A 7,083-nucleotide genomic window follows, 5' to 3' on the forward strand; every position below is an offset into this window, starting at 1 on the left:
TCAAACTCAAGTACATAGACCTTATTTAGCAGTAATATCATAAGATACTTTTGGAGTACAAATTAGATGTAATTAGTTCCAATCCTGGTTCTGACACATACTGGCAGGGTAAATTTGGAGAGTTTACTTCACCTGTCTGAGTCTCGGTTTTCCCTTAGGTAAAATATCTGCTTCAGAAGGTCAGTGGGAGGATACCGTGAGGTCATTCTGGAAATCTCACAGCACAGTGCTTGCAGAGAGTAGATGTTTCCATTCTTACAAGGCTGTCATTGGTTATTGTTACATATGTTGCAGGTGATTAGTATCTTGTCTATTTCACTAGCCTGGCATGGGATTAAAGCACCAAGATCTCATCTCTCCTTCTGTCATTGATTGGTTGGTTCACTGATGCCCCCATTTATTTCAAAAAAAACTATATTACTAAAAATACAAAAATTAGCCAGGCGTGGTGGCGGGCACCTGTAATCCCAGCTACTTGGGAGGGTGAGGCAGGAGAATCACTTGAACCTGGGAGGCAGAGGTTGCAGTGAGCCGAGATCGTGCCACTGCACTCTAGCCTTGGTGACAGAGCGAGATTCTGTCTCAAAAAAAAAAAAAAAAAAAGGATTTGGCACTTCTTCTAAGAGCTTGCTTTTTCACTATTTAGTAAAGCTGTGGCATCAGATCTTGCCTCTTCTGGCCTCATTTCTTATCATTTCTAACTTAGCATTTCTCTAGAGTCTGAGACCCTCTCATCTCTTTCCTTCAGAGGTTTGGGAATTACGGTCCACGGTGTTCCCAGACTTGACCCACCAGGTGTCCCCCCGGGATGGAACTCCCGCCCACCTCCTCACTCACTGTTGATCTGACCTGGCATTTCCACACTCAGCCTGTGGTGACGTGTTTCATACTTCTCTTATGCCCAGTGCTACACTGTAAGGCCCTTATGCACTAGAATCGTGCCCTCCTATTCTCCGTACCTAACCAGTGCCTGGAAAACAATAGATACTCCAGAAATGGGTGGGTGTTTTAACCAGAATATCTCTGAGACCCTTTCAACTTGGACTCTGTAATTTGAAAGTAAGATTCCCACAATGCCGCTGCCAACACCTAAATGGAAAGACTATTTTCTCTTTCCGCAGACACTTTCAGACTCTTCAAATTTAGCCACTTGGCTCTTTTGGGAGAATAGTAAACCCCAGAGTAACATTCTGGGCACCAACTACACGTAGGCAAAAAATTTATTTCACAAAAACATTTCCCTTAGACCTTCTTGGTCGTCGAATTCAACCTTCTGCCTCAAGTAATTGTACCTGAACTACCTTAGAAAGATTGGAAAATGGAAACTTGCGCCATTTCTAACAGGTCAGGAATGAAGGGGGCAGAATTTAATACATCGTTTGTGTTTGGTTTCATGTTCAGATTGTTTCCAATATCGTGTTGAACATCCATATTCATGAATCCCACCTTTGATTTCCTTCTTTTGTTAGGCTTCTCGAAGTGGAGTTACTGGGTCCAAGGCTCCAATGAACACTTTTAAAACCCGTGATAGCCGGGCGCAGTGGCCCATGCCTGTAATCTCAGCCCTTTGGGAGGCTGAGGCGGGTGGATCATTTGAGGTCAGGAGTTTGAGACAGCCCAGCCAACATGGTGGAACCCCGTCTCTACTAAAAATACAAAAAAATTAGCTGGGCGTGGTGACGGGCGCCTGTTTAAAGTCATATTACTTTTTATAAGCCTTCTGTGGGCCTTAAACTGAAATGGAGAAGATGCAGAAAAAAACCCACATTAGTCATTACAAATTGGAACCCAGCCACTGTTCACTGCGCCCACTGCTCACCCCGGTCCAGGCCGCCTTATGTCCTCCCAAGTCGCCCTGCTTCCATCCTGACCTGCTCAGTTCATCCCCGTGGCTGCCAGCATTACCCTTCAGACTGCAGGGAGGGGCTGGAGCTGTTTCCTGCCAAAGTCACCTCAACCTGAAGTCACTGGGGGAGAGGAGCGTCGCTGGGTGCTGGGGGATGATGGAGGCTGGACTGCTAGCCAGAGGTTGGAGGCTCTTCAGGAGGCAGGTGTTGGCTGAATTTGTCTCCTGCGTGGAAGACTAAGGGTGAGAAATAAGATTTCCCCTCCAAACACCTCCCATCCTGAGAAGTCCCTAGAGGCACCTTTCTAAAAGGAAGACCCGCCAGCATTTTCCATTATGCCTCGAGGAAAACCTAACCCCTCCCGACAGTGCACCCCGTCACTGGCTCTGCCATTCTCTGCGACACCAGCTCCCCCATTTCCCACACTTCTTCCTTCCCACCCTCTTGCCCTGGACACTCTTGTTACACCAGGTTTCCCATGGCTGCGTCATCATCATTATTTATGCCAGCACTCAAGCGTCATCTCACCGCCCCCTCCAAACCCTCCCGGCCCCCTAGCCAATGCTGCACCTCCCTGGCACACTCTCCACTGTCACTTCCACTGCCGACTGCACCTCACTTCCTGAAACTGTCCTGTCTTTTAGCTTACGTGTTCATGATCTGTCTTCTCCCGCCCGCGAGCAAGATTCCTGAGGACAGGGATTCTGTCCGTCTTCTTCTCGGCTCTATCTCAGCATCTCGAATCGTGCCTGATACACTGAGGTTGAAAAAAAATCAGTGTTTGTGTAACTAACAAATTACATGAACACACAAGTTTTTAAATAACTAACTATGTCAATATGTCTATTAATTCTGTCAAGGCAAGAAGTGGAGCTAAACTACAGCCATGGTCTTGGAATAGTTTCTTCTTTAAATGGCTTAGATAAAGCTGTGACAAATGTATGTCAACTGTGATGTGTCTGGCTCATGACACTTACCCCCTAATTATTTGAATTTGTTGTCTCATGGTGGCAGATCGTATTTTCCAAAGAAATCTGCCGTAACAAATCCCGTTCTACTTGTTCTTCTTATATTGTGACATTGACGTTCCCCCATCAAGTGGTGTCCCCTCTTTTTGAACCTGAGTGGACCTTTGTGACAGCTTTGACCAACGGATGCAGTAGAAGTGATGCCATGTAACTTCTGGGTCTAGGTCACAATCAATGCCAAGCCTGTTCTCTTTGCTTTCTTGGGGTGCTCATGCCTGGAGCACGGTCACCATGCTGTAAGGATGCCAGGTGGCCATATGGAGAGGCCACAGGTGGATATAGCTGCTGACAACCCAGCTAAGGTCTCAGCCAGCAGCCAGCGTCAACTGCCTGCAGATCCTTCCAGCCCTCTGGTGTCAGGTTACCCCAGCCTCTGAGCTGCCCTTGCTGGTGCTGCATCCAGCAGAGAGGAGCTTTCCCTTCCATGCTCCATCCAGACGGCAGATTTGTGAGCTGAATATATGACTATTGTTTAAGCCACTTGAGGTTTGAGGTTGTCGGTTACACCGAAACAGATAACCGATCCACCCCCTCACTTCAATGTAAGGGGTATACAGGCCAAATAGACATGCCTAAAAGAACCTGCCTGTTTCAGAGAACAGTTCTACTGGGAAGGGATTTTGTGACTAAAAGGAACAGATGTAGGTGATGATTATCGGTAGTTGCTAAAACCATTACATGCAGGTTGATAGGAACCTTCACAGTGGATAGATTAGGCTGACACCATCTAAACCCACCAATCCACTTTAACAGACACCACGAGCCACATGGTGTGACGCGAGAGCAAGTACATGGCACCATGTGTAGTGGATTCTTGCCTAAGACACATGGAACCTGAATCTAAGACCTGTAGATCCAACGAGGAGTCTGCAAGAAATACAGGAGACTAAGGAACATGCTAACGGCACCACGAGGATACAATCAGCCTAATCCAGAATATGGGATGTTTTCAGACAGATGACCCAGTTCCCTCCATAAATAAATAGACAAGAATTAATAAAATGGAGGAGAACCATTATCAGTTAAAAGACACTCAAGAAATGCATGGGTTTTGTTTGAATGCTGATTCATTTTTTTTCTTCTCTTTTTTGAGACAGAGTCTTACTCTGTCACTCAGGCTGGAGTGCAGTGGTGCAATCTCAGCTCACCACAACTTTCAACGCCCTGGCTCAAGCGATTCTCCTGCCTCAGCCTCCTGAGCAGCTAGTACTACAGGTGCACACCATCACACACGGCTAATTTTTGTATTTCACGTAGAGACAGAGTTTCACCATGTTGCCCAGGCTGGTCTCAAACTCCTGGGCTCCAGCTATCCGCCAGCTTTGGCCTCCCAAAGTGCTGGAATTACAGGCGTGAGCCACCTTGCCTGGCCTGAATGCTGATTCAAATAAACGAATTTCACAGAGGCATTTTAAAGATAACTAGCGAAAACTCAACATGGACTGGGTATTGAATAATATGAAATAGTTATATTCATTTTGTTGGGTGTGATAACAAGAGTATGTTTTTTTAAAAGTCCCTCAGTACTAGAGACAGGCACAGAAGTATTTATGACTTCAGATGGGATGTCTGGTATTTGCTTTAAAAATATTCCAGTGTGGGGAGGAAGACACGGGAAACCAGGACGGAGCCCTGCCCCACGTTATCACACTGTTTTGTGCATTCGAATATTTTCATAATAGATAATTTTTAAGCTAAATGTAAGCTCTTCGGGAGAGGTAAACGTAGGTAGTCATCGCTTTTAACACGAAGTCGCTTGTGAGATTTGCCACCGGTGATTGGCCTTGGAGAAAGGGGCAAAGTCAGGCGGCTAAGGCCCAGTGCTCGGAAGCCTGGACTGCGGCCCGGAGCCTTCATCTATAGTGGCTCTAAACTGGTGCCCTCCACAGCCAGGACCCAGGCCAGGAGCTGTGAGCTCAGAGGAGGAGGGCAAGGTGGCCAGAAATGTGATGACGGCAGAGAGAGGAGCCAGGGACAGGCAAAGGAAGCAAGTGACAGAAATCCCAGGCCTGCTACTCCAGGCAGAGAGAGGGCTGGTGGCTCCTGAAAAAAGAAGCAGGAGTGAGGCAGGAGCCAGGAGAGCAGAACTCACCCTCCCCTGCTGCCCTCCCCGTGGCCCTGGCTGTAGCCCCAGCGTCTCTTCCTAGGGCCATGTCTTCACATGGGGACATTTCTTCCCAGCTCGGCCACCGAGAGGAATGGATTCCTCCAGCATGAAGAATCCTCCTGCCCAGCCTGGATCCTGGAGCCACAGTCACTGTGGCAGGAACGCGGCTCCTCGCTGGCCTGGCTAGGGCTGGATGCCACACTTTGCCCTCTCCCCAGAGCCAGAGAGGTTGGGTCACAGACGCTCCTGAATGGGCCATGCAGGGTGCAGGAGGAATTTCGCCTTTGGAGGAACAAAGGGGTGTTCGAAGTTAAACGTCCACTGCAGTGACCATTACAAATTGTGGTTTAAAAAAATCATAAACTTAACCAAAAGAAGAACTAAGAGAAGGAGGGAAAGAAAGGGCTGGGGTCAAGAATAATAAAATCCCAAATAAGAAGCACACATCCTAAAAGGGAAAATGAAACACAACAAGGGTTAGGAGGGTGGGGTGGGGGAATGAGGAAGCGGGGGGGGGGGGGCACAGCACGAGACTCCCCCCTGCCAGGACAGCCCAGGCAAGGCCCCGGCTCCAGGTTCAAGGCCCCGAGGCTCGCGTTTGCTGCAGCGCGTGGCCGGCGGACTCTGCCTGCATTCTCGGCATCTTCAGCACAGTCACAAGCAGCTGTCAGATTTCTGCGAATCCTGGAGGTGGCCTTCAAACCGGGAGAAGCAAACACAGAATTCAAGGCTGGCCCAGCCTGGCGCCTCTCGGCGCACTTCGGGGACGGCTGCGGGCGGTGGTGATGACCGCAGCCGCCAGCAGAGGGCAGTGGCGGGCCAGCGTGGCCAGGCTCAGAGGGCTCGCTCCCAGCCCTCCCGAGCCCCGCGGGCAGTTTCTGCCTGTGACTTTCACCCCCGTGCAAACCTTCCAGCTTCCTGTGCAAGGCAGATGCAACGTGGTGCTGCTTTTCAAGGGGGTTTTCTTTTCTTTTTTGAGACAGAGTCTTACAATGTCACTCAGGCTGGAGTGCAGTGGTGCAAGGGGATTTGAGACTTTTCCTCTGCAAATGATCTGTAGATATCAAGTAAGAAATGGACTGTCCGGCCCCATCCCTCCCTAGAAGAGAATTTTTCAAAGTGCCATTTTTTATTTATTTTTTATTTTATTTTATTTTATTTTACAAATTTCAATCTATATAGACTTTAATTTGTGCATTTGTGATAATTTATGACAAAAAACATTTGTTTTTTTAGAATGACATAGTGAAAGGCACATTTCATTTGAATGCATAGTGTACCATTCTAAAATATCCAAATTTCTTTACGAAGTGCTTGAGCTGTCACATACACATACAGTAATAGCAAAAGATATTTACACTCTATAAAGCTTAAAATTTTAAATCTGACTAAAATATATATATTTTAAAGTACAAAAAATTAGTGCTTTCTTCAGCTTAATTGTGTAAATAGACCCTGCCTTCTAATGTTTTTAGTGATTTGACTTCAATTAAAAAAAATTCTGTACACTGTGTAGTTACAAAATGCTGTCAGTTTTTAATGCCAAAAGCCTATTTTAGAAACTACTTTCTTTGCTATTTGAGAACCGAAAAAGTGAGCAGACTGTACCTCAAAAGTATTTAGTGTTTTAATGTTGTATTAACACTGTTTAAATTAAAGCCAGACAATTAAGCTAAGTTCCTCTATTGTCCTTTGCCAAGGAAATTAACTGGCATTTTAAAATAACTTTAAGCCACGTATTGTTCCCCCTTTCTATAAGATTTTCTCCCAAAGGATCTTGGGTAATAAACAATTTGGAAGGTAATATAAATGATCTCTGGACAATTTTAATTGTTCTCAGAGTACAATGAAAAGATGCTAAAACATCCCAGCAAATATTTATAAATGTTTTTAGCTCAACTCTCCATAAATCAGTGTGCTTTTTCATGTTTCTCATAAGATTTACACCTGAACAATTTTCAAGAGATGAGCTCACTGTGATTAAAGAGTTAATTCAGTATGGTTACTTAACAGCTTGCTATTCCTGAGGTATAATGACCCTAACATGCTAAGCACAGCATCAAAAATGCTATTACTAAACTAAGAAAAAACAATACAGTCA

The 7,083-nt window shown here is 46.1% G+C and overlaps 1 long non-coding RNA gene across 1 annotated transcript; it reads right to left on the minus strand.

Moving 5' to 3' along the window:
- Positions 1-1,812: 1,812 nt before the first annotated feature.
- LOC131382747 (uncharacterized) lies at positions 1,813-2,979 on the minus strand. The gene is made up of 3 exons (XR_009212338.1): positions 2,825-2,979; positions 2,497-2,604; positions 1,813-2,083 (listed from the first exon to the last, which is right to left on the minus strand). It is a non-coding gene; the product is annotated as an uncharacterized LOC131382747 (long non-coding RNA).
- Between the last annotated feature and the right edge of the window lie 4,104 nt (positions 2,980-7,083).

The sequence above is a fragment of the Hylobates moloch genome, unplaced genomic scaffold, assembly GCF_009828535.3.
Source record: "Hylobates moloch isolate HMO894 unplaced genomic scaffold, HMol_V3 SCAFFOLD_3136, whole genome shotgun sequence".
Lineage (NCBI taxonomy): Eukaryota > Metazoa > Chordata > Mammalia > Primates > Hylobatidae > Hylobates > Hylobates moloch.